Source organism: Phyllobates terribilis, unplaced genomic scaffold (assembly GCF_046119375.1).
Source record: "Phyllobates terribilis strain yellow unplaced genomic scaffold, ASM4611937v1 Scaffold_2__4_contigs__length_985480577, whole genome shotgun sequence".
In the NCBI taxonomy this organism is placed as follows: Eukaryota; Metazoa; Chordata; class Amphibia; order Anura; family Dendrobatidae; genus Phyllobates; species Phyllobates terribilis.
Genome location: NW_027362762.1, coordinates 890,068,717 through 890,082,855, shown reverse-complemented (window position 1 = coordinate 890,082,855; position 14,139 = coordinate 890,068,717).

Genomic DNA, 14,139 nt, shown 5'->3' with positions numbered 1-14,139 from the left:
ATGCTTTTCTCTGCCTAAAGATCTAGATAGTATTCTTCTTCTTTATAGGCATATTGTACTGGTACATAAAGATACATTCTATATACCAGTGCAACTCTATGTATCAGTTTATTATAAAATAAAAGTTGGAGATCTTTTATCCTGTAAAATTTCTAAAAAAAGGTAAATACAATTTCAATACAGGGGCTTCATCAGAGAAAACAGGTTTACCTCAGTCCTCTGCAGTATAATCCCTGTACTTCCTGCAAAGTTATTTTCTCTGATGAAGCCCCATTCAGACTATTTGGGACATCTTGAAATAAAAGGTTAGTGTCATGCCAGCAGTAAAGTATGCTGAGACCATTCATGTGTGGGGTTGGTGTTTATCCCATGGAGTGGACTCATTAACAATCTTTCCTATGAACACTGCCATGAATAAAGAAAGGCATCTAAACATCCTCCAAGAGGAACAACTTCCAACCATCCAGGAGCAATTTGGTGATGAACAATGCGTTTTCTAGCATGATGGAGACCATGTCACAAGGAAAAAATGGAATTAAGAGGCTAGGTGAACAAAACATTGAGAGTTTGGGTCCATGGTCAGAAAACTTCCCAGATCTCAGTCCCATTGAGAACCTGTGGTTAATCCTCAAAAGCTGAAATTGAGCTGCCAAGGAAAATTGTGGAAGTTTTGAAAAGTAAGAGTCAATACTGTAAGTAATGGGTCTATGCATAACACTGATGTATTTTTATGAAAACTTTTGAAATGCTGAGAATTGTACTTCAATAACCATGCAATCATCTGGCTAAAAGATCTAGAATTACTGAAGCAGCAAACTATTTGAAAACCAAAATTTGTGTCAATCTCAAAATTTTGCCCATGACAGTTTATATAATTGACAATTCTGTTGGCTCCAGTGCTGAAATTTCTCAGCATCCATTCCTTACATCTGCGCACGTAAGTCATCTGTGAGCGTTATACGTTCTGTCCAGCTTTTCTGCTTCTAACTGTAAACAAGAATGTTCTTACCATGACAGTAAAAACAGATCTCGAAAATATTGAGGATTTGATAAAAAAATGTATTTATACCCAAAAAAGTCCCCATTGTTAGGATATGCTACATGCCAAAGTCCTGGTTACTTCACCGCACCAAACATTAAAGGCTCTGTCTACTGATCATTGAGCTGAGTATTACACAAGAACCAGCATAGATCTTAGCAAGATTTCCCCTCTGGGGATTATCACAATAATACCACAGAAGTCTTTCATAGAATAAAAAATTTAGCTATGTAAAGCTAACAACAATAACCTAAAAGTATAACCAGCATTTTACCATTGCATACATGATATAGTCACGGCCAGTGTATAAGACATGAATTTTAGTGTCCATTATAAAACATTAGTGGCCCATATTGCAGCTGGAGGAGGCCGGACAGATTCGCAGCACATAGAATCATAGAATCATAGAATCATAGAATCATAGAATGGTAGAGTTGGAAGGGACCTCCTGGGTCATCTGGTCCAACCCCCTGCTCAAAGCAGGATTCACTAGATCATCTCAGACAGATGTCTGTCCAGCCTCTGTTTGAAGACGTCCATTGAAGGGGAACTCACCACCTCTCGTGGCAGCCTGTTCCACTCATTAATCACCCTAACTGTCAAAAAGTTTTTTCTAATATCTAATCTGTGTCTCCTCCCATTTAGTTTCATCCCATTGCTTCTAGTCTTTCCTTGTGCAAATGAGAATAAAGATGATCCTTCTACAATGTGACAGCCCTTGACATATTTGTAGACAGCTATTAAGTCTCCTCTCAGTCTTCTTTTTTGCAAGCTAAACATTCCCAAATCCTGCAACCGTTCCTCATAGGACATGGTTTGCAGACCAGTCACCATTCTGGTCGCTCTTCTCTGAACTTGCTCCAGTTTGTCTATGTCTTTTTTAAAATGTGGTGCCCAAAACTGTACACAGTATTCCAGATGAGGTCTGACCAAAGAGGAGTAAAGACCGATAATGACTTCATGTGATCTAGACTGTATGCTTCTGGTAATACATCCCAGAATTGTATTTGCCTTTTTTGCTGCTGCATCACACTGTTGACTCATGTTCAGTCTATGATCTATTAGTATACCTAAGTCTTTTTCACATGTACTGTTGCTTAGCTCTTTTCCTCCCATTGTGTATATGCTTTTTTCATAATAGAAGCTACTTCTGAACCCTGGTCTGTACCCAGATTTTATGATCTAAGTTGCATTCCCACTTCAGGTATCTCTTATTATCTGTATAAAAATATACAATTTTTACATCACTGTTCATCAGCATTGTGGATCTGCTTTTCATCAATTTTTGCTGTCTATTTTTACTATTTTTCTATTTTTTCTATATTTCTATTTCTATATTTCTATTTTTGCTCAGTGTTGGACTGGGGTGCCAAGTGCCCACCAGTAACCATCTCCAGGACCCCACTTTTCCGCTACATGATGCTGCCTTTGTCTCTTTGTCTCTACATAGTGATTTAAGTATATTGTGCCAAGTACTGCTCATATAAGAGGGTGGTTTCCCATTCTTGCACAGGGGCCCACCGGAGAATTCTCCTCTTCTCCTGTGGTCCAGTCCAAGCCTGGACTTCTGCTTCACATCACTTGTCTCAATACTGCACTATTCTATGTCCTGTTGTGCATAAATATGTGACTCTTCAGACTTTGTGTTGTACTGAGCCTGTGAAAGAAGCCTGAGTAGTCTTGAAAGCTTGCTATTTATTACCATCTTTTCAGTTAGCCTTAAAAGGTATCAACCACTGAGGACCCTCACATTTCAATATTTTTCTATCTATTGGCTAACACGGTTCAAAGATATATATTTTTCCGGTGTTTTATCAGTTTTTCTCGTAAGCAAAAAAGCTGACGGCGCTTTTCTCAAGCTTCTCTTAGGGAACATTGAAAAATGGACAGCACCGAGATACAACCCGGATGGAATCTCTGTGCTGGTTTTTTTTGTTTGACTTTTTTTGTGGACAGATTCGTTTGAAAGCAAATTTGGTAAAAAATGAGTCATGCCACATTTTTTTCTGTGGACTATTAGTTAGGAAATAAAATAAAATCTGACTTATATAGCCCCACAGAATACGATGGGTCAATGCACTGTCAGAAAAAAAGCACTGATGGCACATACAGCAAACAGTGACGTCTCAGAAACTTTGAAATAAGAGATACCTGGCAGGACTTTGGCATAGTTCAGTCCACCTGTTTTTGGTCTATGTGCTGTCTGTGCATAAAGAACAACACGCAGACAAAATGTGGCCTTTTTGCGACTTATTTTCTACATAGTAAAGATAGCCCTTTTCTCGTCTCGATAAATGTGGGTGCATTTGCTGGAGCTAACGCTTCAGTTTTCAGAGCTCCCATAGAAATGAAAGGAGAGAGCCGTACATGTGTCTCCAATTCTGACTTATCTTACCATTCTTAAAATAAATACAGCTCCCAATATTGTCATATCATTATGCCATCAATGTCCCTGATGGGAGAAACTTTTTAAGGCTAAGGTCACACGTTCAGTATTTGGTCAGTATTTCACATCAGTATTTGTAAGCCAAAACCAGGAGTGGGTGATAAATACAGAAGTGGTGACATGTTTCTATTATATGTTTCCTCTGATTGTAAGCCGAAACCAGCAGTAGAACAAATACTGATTTAAAATACTGACCAAATACTGAACGTGTGAACGGGGCCTAAAATGAATGTTCACATTTTAAACACTTTTACAGTTTACATAGAAAAAAATATCCAGGTCGCCGGCCTCAGCCATCAACGTGTGTATATAATTTCCTGTTCACCTGTAACAGTTTGGAGTGTAATTTTTGGCTAAAAACCCAGAAAAAGAACAGCAAGTCCCTCTGTAGCTTCACAGATCTCACTTCTTACAGCAGTGCAGATATAGACTGAGTAGGCCGGCAGATGAGGACACAAAATACACAAATCTATTATAAATAGTTTATATATTTCATTAATTTCTTGTTAGTAAATATATAAAATGACGAAATAAGCTGACTGTACATATACAGTACACATGGGATGTATAAATGTGACTGATGATAGATAGATAGATGGATATATAGATAGATAGATAAATAGATAGATAGAGAGATAGATAGATAGATAGATATTAGATTGATGGATAGATAGATAGATATGAGAGATAAATAGATAAATAGATACCAGATAGATCAATAGTTAGAAAAAAGATAGAAATGAGACATGTGGATAGAAACATAAATGATAAATAAATATAAGACAGTTAGATACATGATAAATATGTACTAGATAGATGGATAGATAGATAGATAGATAGATAGATAGATACATAGATAGATATTAGGAAGGAAAGAAGATAGGAAGAAATTAGATAGATAGATAGATAGTTAGATAGATAGATAGATAGATAGATAGATAGATAGATAGATATGAGATCTATGGATAACTACAAGATAGGTAGATGCTTCATAGATTTTAAATTTGAAATAAATGGACTGCTAGATAAATAAATAGATAGATAGATAGATATGAGATAGATGAATAGATATATATATATATAGATACATAGATATATATATATAGAAATAGGTATATAGATATATAGTTTAGTTACTAGATATATGGATACAAGATGGATAAATGGATACATACTAGATAGATCAATAGAAAGAAAGAAAGAAGATAGATTGATAGACAGAGACCCAGATAGATAAGAAATAATATAAATATATATATATATGTATATAAAATATGACAGATATGTATAGATAGATAATTAGATAGCTAAATAGATAGATAGATAAATAGATAGATAGAGAATTAGAGATAAATATGAGCTAAATAGAAAAATAGATAAACTGTGATGTATTTTTCATGTAAATTGAATCTAGAGAACCCAGAATTATTCACAATGTGTTGGTCTATTACTTTGATTATAGTGTGAGACGTCTTCCATTGCTCAGTATTGTTCCTGTACCTACAATATCTCGATGTATAAGAAAACTATGTACCTGGATGAAGCGTCCTATACTGCCCCTCTAATCCACCGTCCACCGTATAGATCTTCATGTTTGGAAAACATTGCTAGTTTGCCGTCTGCAGATATCACAAGTAGATTATTCTATCGCCCCTAAATGCATACAGCTGGATTTATCCCGATTATAGTTGTTTGTCAGTGGCTGCCAACTTTATATAGGGAATCAATAAATTTATTAAATGAATACTGAATGTTTATGAGGATAACTGATTGATATTACTCAGCGCAGGCACCTGGCGCGTTGTCTATGCATGTCATACATTTTAAACTCCTTATAGCAGAACCAACTTATATCGTAAAGTAAGATAAGAAGTAGCAGAAAAAGAGCAAAGGAAATAGAACAATAATAATGGTTTAAACAAAACATAGCAGATAATTGCTATCATTACACTCAAATGGGAGAATTTACAAATACTGGTGTTTTATAAGCCAATCTTTTCTTAGTGGAATTTGCCTGCTCTTTAAGATTTTAGTTCATTAATGAGTAAGTGATTTTTCATTTTTGCACTCATGATTTTTCTTCCCCTTCTTCCAAGATCCATAACCTATTTCTTTTCCGGCCAACATAGCCATATGAGTGATTGTTTTTTTGCTGGACGAGTTGCAGTTTTGAAAGATCCCATTCACTTTACCATATAATGTACTGAAAAATGGGAAAAAAATCTAAGAGAAGTAAAAACAAGACGCAATATTTATAGCGTTCATTGTGCAGTTAAAATTACCTGGTAGCAGAATTTTCCAGGTCAGTATGATTACGGCAATGTTATATAATTTTTGCATTATTTTGTGGCTTCAATTTTTTTCTAAACTTCTAAATAAAAAACTATTTGGTATGTGTTGCAGTCTTAAGAAACCTATAAGTTTTTATTTATTCGTTCATGGAACTGTATAAGGACTTGTTATTTGTATGCTCAGCTATAGTTGAAGTAAATATGACATTTCGATCATTTTTTATTACAATTTTGTGGGCAGAATTGCAAGCAAATAATGGAAATCTTTTTTACATTTCTACTTTTTTGCTTCACGACATTTCCCATGAAGGTAATACAATGGTCAAAACTTCCTTTAGCATAAGGAAATGGCTGTAAATGTAAACAGTATTTCTACAGCACTCTGCAAATATTGGATACATGAATTACATTATTGATACATACAAAGTGATGTTCTTCATACACATATTAATCAATTACTTGTAGATTGGTACAGACACTTGCACCCTAATTCATCAAGACCAATGTTATCCAAGCTGGTCTTGATAAGTGGGCTTGTTGGAATCAGAGGCCCCTGATTCCTCTTTTTGTATCAGGCTCGTCTGAAAGTCGCGCCTATATGAACTTCACAACAATTCTTTCTTCAGTCAGGGACTGGACTAAGATTTCTGGTCACAGTTCATCATGACTTAGACCAGTTGTGGCATCACGCCCATCCCCGTTCTGTCCATTTTGGTGGGACTGGGTGAAACTGGTATGAAAACACCAAAAGTCAACATGTTTTACATCAGGCTTCTGGTGAAATCCTTTGATGAACTGGGGTTATAAAATTTATAAAAAGAAAAAAACTGTCATCTTATAAATATGTAAGTGCATGGATCAGACGTGGTAGACACTCATAGTGAGGTGAACTACAAGAGTTATGTACCATCCCAATTGGGGTACACCATGTCAAGGTGGAATGACTTTATGCTGTTTTTTTATCAAAACAATGTACTATTACTATTTATTTACGTACTACAGGAAATTTGCTCATTTTGTTTTTATCTTAGGTTCTGCATGGTAGATACTCAAGCATCAGCTTGAAAAACATATGTTGAGAAGTTAAAAGTTTTCTGCCTCTATTGCTAACATCTTTTATAACCCAAACAGACACAGGCATTATAATAGACTGATGTTGAACAAATAGTCTGGTCCTTAGTCGTCGCTATCGATAAGTAACTGTTATGATCTGCAACAAGTACTAAGGAAAGAAAGGGGAAAGCTATCCCTACAGTAAGACTAAGCTGAATCCCTATGATGTAGCGGGCTGCCTGTTCCTTGCGAGCAGACCCCCCTAAGTCCTCGGCTAGTCTGAACGAAGACCTATAGCATAAAGGAAGGGGTCCCTAAAAGAACTAAGGACTGGAACAAAAATGGGACACCTCCTGAACAGAGAAGGTTGTTGCAGAACACAAAAAGATAAACTGACAAAAAGGTACTAGCGGTCCCAGAAGGACCAAGCAATCTGACAAGAGATAGGAACAGAAGCACATGGCTAGCAAAACAGTCAACAACACTGAAGTCCAGCACAGCCAAAAGGGCGGAACTGGAACATATAGGCAGATGGTCACGTGATCGCAAGACACAAGATGGAAAAAACAAACAGGAGGGTTCTAACAGTAACCTTTGGTTGGGATATCTAACACTCCCAATTAATCACCAATGCATATTAAAAGGATATACATGTTAATATCCCAACCAAACGTTAGTTACCGATATCTACAACTAAGGATACATCTGATCGAAATGCGTCAGTGATGATGCCTCTGTAAGGGTCTTAAAAGATTTTCGCAATAAAGGTTAAAGAAATTTAACTTCTCAACAGTGTTGAACCATGTCTTTTCCATGTTGACAGAAAAAGGCAATAAACTCTAACTATCTTAATTTTATCTCTCTATGTACATGTGAGGGAGAGACTTGTCACTTACTTGCAGCTGCGCTGGGAAGAGCCAACAAAGAAATCACTGCTGGCACCATTGTTTATATCAAGAATCAACACTGTATTCATCGCATGGGTTCAAAGATGGAACCACGCTGGATTGGACCTTATCTAGTTGTGGAATCCTTGACAAAGGAACGAGTAAAACTCGAGAACAGTAAGACTGGCAAGATACTGAGCAACATCTACTACACCATGAACCTTAAGATTTATCAGGATGAAGAAACTTCTCCACCACCCCATTCCACTGATGATTGTTCCAGTGATTCACAGCAACACAAGCAAAGCAAGACTTTCAACCCACTACCAAGTTCAGGAAGAAAGTATCTTAGCACAAATCTTGGCCTTATGTTTGGTAAGGTTGTGTACTATGGATGCACAAGGGACCTTGGACCACCATGGTGTATATACAAAACCAAAGGTGATGGGAACTGCTACTTCCAGGCCACCATTTAAATCCTGACAGGAATAGAGGACAACCACTTCCTTCTCAGAGATAAAGTAATTTACCACATGAAAATTGACTTGACACAAAAACTGCAGGACTACTTGAACCAAAATGTGAGTGAATATATTAACACCTCTTTCATCACTCATGATAGAGTCTGGGCAACAGATACAGAGATCATGGCCACAGCTAATCTGTTGAGTTGTGACATCGTTATCCACACAAAAATTGGTGACTCCATGGATTGGTTGACCTATCCTGCAAGCTTCAATCTGCAGTCAATAACAGAACATGCACTTTATCTAGAAAACATGCAGGATCATTTTGATGTTCTTATCAGTGTTTAACTTTGAACCTTTCTATTGTATCGAGGACTTACTAGTCTTAGAAGTAGTGTTGAGCGAGCACTAAAATGCTCGGGTGCTCGAAGCTCGGGCCGAGCTCACTGTGATACTCGGGTGCTCGACCCGAGCAACGAGCCCAATGTTAGTCTATGGGAGACCCGAGCATTTTTGCGGCGGCACCCGAGGCAGTCTGTAGAAAGCCTAAAGAGTGCCCAAAACGATAGTGACAGTGCTCAAAAGACATGGGGACAGCATGGGCATCGCCCCAAGAAACATTTCTGACCTCCAGGTCGCTGCTGTCAACAACGTGGTCAGAGGTATTAAGCCACTTTTACGGACTCACAATAAAACGTTCAAAAACGAAACTGAAATGGTTTTCCTGTGAAATATGTTAAGGAACTTCCATTCCAGGTTAAAGACTTGTGTATAAGGTAAAATAAATAACCAAAAACAAAAATACTCCTCCACACCTTGGGCTATGTTCACAAGTAGCATTTTTTAAGCGTTTTTGCACTTTTGTATTGCTTTCAACTGTGACAAATGCATTCACTGGGAAATGTCATTTTAACATTTTACAATCTTATCTGGCTATGTGCTGTGTGACACATGCATACAGTGCTGAAAGGACTTGGGAACAGCATGGGGAAGACCCCTGGAAGCATCTCTGACACCCAGGTCACTGCCTAAAAGTGTGCCCATCAGAAGTGATCCTTGCCGCATCAGAAGATGCAGACTTGCAACTATCCCCGTGCAAGTCCTTGTCCCAGGGCAGTGTTCCATTGTACCTCCCCCATTCCTTGCAATGCAAGCGCAAGTATGCAGCCTGCCACCCACCCACCCCTAGGCTGCAATGCCATACTGCTAGCTTGCACTTGAAATGGGGCCTTTTAGTTTGGAGGAGGCCGAAGCTGGCCACTACCTCATGGCTGCTTTGGTAGCGAGGTATCCATACTCAGTCCCCAGCAGCCCCGCGGCCGGGTGTCCACGCTCGGTCCCCAGCCACCAGGGGGTGGCCGGGTGTTCATACTCGGTCCCCAGCCGCCAGGGGGTGGCCGTGTGTCCACACATGGTCCCCAGCCGTCCCTATTACTCCTTGGAAGTTCCCCCACACTTTTCTTAGCCCGGCCTGCTTTAGGGCAGCATTGGACAAGCCCACCAGAGAACCAGACTCCTCCGGTGGGCCCTGGCTTCTTCATCAGGGGAGTTGAAAGTGCTAAGGTGAGGAGCATGATGATGATGATAGAAGTTAGCGTCTGCTTTGTTTTCTTGGAATACAAGCGCATGTATGCAGTAGCGGCTAGGCCTGAGGTGGTCAGTTTTTTGGTGAATATCCTACCTCCTCCAAGGATTGCTGGATGTTTTCCTGCTACTAACCCAGTTCTATGACTCCCGTTAAAACAAAGCTTCAGGTGATGAATGATGGATGAGGTGGTGGCAAAGGAGAAAGAGCAGGAGGAACAGGGACCATTCACATCAATATCAGGCCAGTCAACCACACATGTCTTGTAGGATATGTTTCTGTACCAAAAGGAGCGGTTTGGCTACACAGTTATAGGGCATGCAGTGAGTGCAATGCCTACCAAAAATTTAGAGGCACTACAATGCCCCTTGGAAGTGACATGGAGGTCAGAGGGCCTTAACTAAACCGTTTTTTTCCATTTATAGCAACTGGGTCTCCTGTGCACTATTGGCCTAAGCAGTGAATGGAAGGCTTTCCAAAAATTATGAGGAACTGCAATGCCCCTTGAAACAGATGTGGATTACAGCATACTAAAAACCTTCTACCCATTATTGGGGAGTGGGTCTCCCTTAGTGTTCGACTATGCATTGAAAAGCAAAAGCTGACTAAAATTAGGAGGAAATGCAATGCCCGTTGGAAGAATGGCTGTGGTCGCAGTGGAAAAAAAAGACTATATCAATGCCCCTTGAAAAAGTGATGGAGGTCGCAGTAGCTTAACAAGACAGTTTTAATGCCCCTTGGAAAAGTAGTGGAGGTCGCAGTAGCTTAACAAGACGGTTTTAATGCCCCTTGGAAGAGACGTGGAGGTCGCAGTAGAATAAAAAGACAATATCAATGCCCCTTGGAGAAGTGGTGGAGGTCGCAGTAGCTTAACAAGACGGTTTTAATGCCTGTTGGAAAAGTGGTGGAGGTCGCAGTAGCTTAACAAGACAGTTTTAATACCCCTTGGAAAAGTGGTGGAGGTTGCAGTAGCTTTACAAGATGATAATAATGCCCCTTGGAAGAATGGTGGAGGTCGCAGTGGAAAAAAAGACAATATGAATACCCCTTGGAATAGTGGTGGAGGTCGACGTAGCTTAACAAGACGGTTTTAATGCCCCTTGGAAGAGACGTGGAGGTCGCAGTAGCTTAACAAGACGGTTTTGATGCCCCTTGGAAAAGTGGTGGCGGTCGCAGTAGCTTAACAAGACGGTTTTAATGCCCCTTGGAAGAGACGTGGAGGTCGCAGTAGCTTAACAAGACAGTTTTAATGCCCCTTGGAAGAGACATGGAGGTCGCAGTGGAATAAAAAGACAATATCAATGCCCCTGAGAAAAGTGGTGGAGGTCACAGTAGCTTAACAAGATAGTTTTAATGCCCCTTTGAAGAATGGTAGAGGTCGCAGTGTAATAAAAAGACAATATTAATGCCCCTTGGAAAAGTGGTGGAGGTCGCAGTGGCTTAACAAGACTGTTTTAATGCCCCTTGGAAAAGTGGTGGAGGTCGCAGTAGCTTAACAAGATGGTTTTAATGCCCCTTGGAAGAGACATGGAGGTCGCAGTGGAATAAAAAGACAATATCAATGCCCCTGGGAAAAGTGGTGGAGGTCGCAGTAGCTTAACAAGACAGTTTTAATGCCCCTTGGAAGAGACGTGGAGGTCGCAGTGGAATAAAAAGACAATATCAATGCCCCTGGGAAAAGTGGTGGAGGTCACAGTAGCTTAACAAGACGGTTTTAATGCCCCTTTGAAGAATGGTAGAGGTCGCAGTGTAATAAAAAGACAATATCAATGCCCCTTGGAAAAGTGGTGGAGGTCGCAGTAGCTTAACAAGACGGTTTTAATGCCCCTTGGAAGAGACGTGGAGGTCGCAGTAGCTTAACAAGACGGTTTTAATGCCCCTTGGAAGAGACATGGAGGTCGCAGTTAGTGTTGAGCCACCCCCGTGGTGTTCGGGTTCAGTTCGTCGTACACCGGGATATTCGTGGAACTGTTCGTCGAACACCTTATAACACCGTCGAACACCGTTAAAACCAATGAGAGGCAAATAAAAACACATAGAAAACACCTTCAAAGGTGTCCAAAAGCTGACAAACTGCTCAGAAGACACTCTCTTTAAAAAAGCCGCCGGCAATTCAGCAGCAGTACCCGACAATTTAGAACAGAAAGAATAGAGCATCACACATCGATTAGATAGATAGAAACATGTCAGTCACATATATAAGAAGTAAAGTGACAGTGTTGGTTACTGTACTTGTCATATAGTGTTAAAGGATTTATTTAAAAATATAATAGTGTTTTAATGCATCGTCTCTTTAAAAAAGCCGGCGGCAATTCAGCATCGGTACCCGACAATTTAGAATAGAGAGAATAGAGTATCACACATAGATTAGATAGATAGAAACATGTCAGTCACCTATATAATAAGTACAGTGATAGTGTTGATTACTGTACTTGTCATTTAGTGTTAAAATAAAGGATTTATTAAAAAAAAAATTGACATGGGGTTCCCCGCAATTTTAGTCTCTAGTGGAGGTTAAGCAGACGGCTGGGGCAGATGTTTGAAGCCTGGGAAGGGGGTAATACCCCCGGAGCTTCCCGGGCTACTAATATCAGCCCCCAGCTGAATACCTAGCCTTTACTAGCTATTAAAATGGGGGACCTCGCAAAAAATGACGTGGGGTCCCCCCTATTAATAGCCCAGGAAGGGTGCCATGAATATTGGCCCCCTCCCAGGCTAGAAACACCAGCCGTCAGCCACCCCAGAAATGGCGCATCCATAGGATGTGCCAATTCTGGCACTTAGCCTCGCTCTTCCCACTGCCCTGTAGCGGTGGCAGTGGGGTAATAGGGCTGGGGTTGATGTCAGCTTATAATGCCAGCTAACATCAAGCCCAGGTTAGTAATGGAGAGGCGTCTATAAGACACCCCCATTACTAACCCCATAGTCAAAGTTAAAAAAAAAACACAAACACCCCGAATAAAGTCCTTTAATTGAAATAAACACACAATTCTTTAATGTTCTAAATTAAACCATACTTACCATGACGCCCATTCCAGCTGAAGGCAACGATCTCCTGCAATAAAAATAAAATAATAAACCAACCTCATCCTTACCTTTCCATGGTTCCCAGGATGGCTCCAGCTCTGCTACATTCACAGGCTGGATCGCAGTCAAAAGCTGCCATCCAGCTTGCCATGCCGCAGACACTGATAAGCGCAGGCATGCTTGCGCTCCTCAGTGTCTGGCTGTGACGGCATCCAGATGAGTCAAGTTCATGTCCAATGAACTCGGATCACCTCATTCACGTCACTGACAGCGTGGGAGAATTCTCCTGCACATGCGCTGAGCGTGAGGGAATTCTCCTATGCTCACGTCAAACGCAAGCGCAGGAGAATTTTCCCACACTGTCAGTGACATGCATGAGGTGAGCTGAGTTCATTGAACTCAGCTCACCTCATGCACGTCACTGACAGCGTGGGAAAATTCTCCTGCGCTTGTCGTGAGCGCAGGAGAATTCTCTCAAGCTCACGGCAAGCGCAGTAGAATTTTCCCACGTTGTCAGTGATGTGCATGAAGTAAGCTGAGTTCATTGGACATGAACTCGGCTCATCTGGATGCCGTCACAGCCAGACACTGAGGAGCGTAAGCATGCCTGCGCTTCTCAGTGTCTGCTTCATGGCAAGCTGGATGGCAGCTTTCGGCTGCGATCCAGCCTGTCATGTGAATGTAGCAGAGCTGAAGCCATCCTGGGAACCATGGAAAGGTAAGGATGATGTTGGTTTATTATTTTACTTTTATTGCAGGAGATCGTTGGCTTCAGCTCGAATGGGTGTGATGGTAAGTATGGTTTAATTTAGAACATTAAAAAATTGTGTGTTTATTTCAATTAAAGGACTTTATTCTGGGTGTTGTGCTTTTTTTAAATACTTTACTATAAATTCATGGCAGTCATGTCTAATATTGGTGTGACCCCATGAATTTCGGGCTTAGGGCCAGCTGATAATACCAAGTTGGCCCTAACCCCTTTATTACCCAGTGAGTCACCGCACCTGGGCCCTGGATGAGTTGGGTACAGCGCCATAAGATGGCGCTTCTATGAATGCGCCATTTTCTGGGGTTGCTGCTGACTGCAATTTGCAGCGGGGGAGCCCAGAAAGCTTGGGCCTCCCTGCGCTGCGGATTCCATCCCCCAGCTGCCTAGTTGTAGCTGGCTGGACACAAAAATAGGGCGAAGCCCCACGTATTTTTTTTTAATTATTTCATGAATTTCATGAAATAATTAAAAAAAAATTGACGTGGGGCTTCGCCCTATTTTTGTGTCCAGCCAGGTACAGCAGGCAGGAACGGGCTGCCGCCAACCACCAGCTGCCTATTTGTACCTGGCCGGAC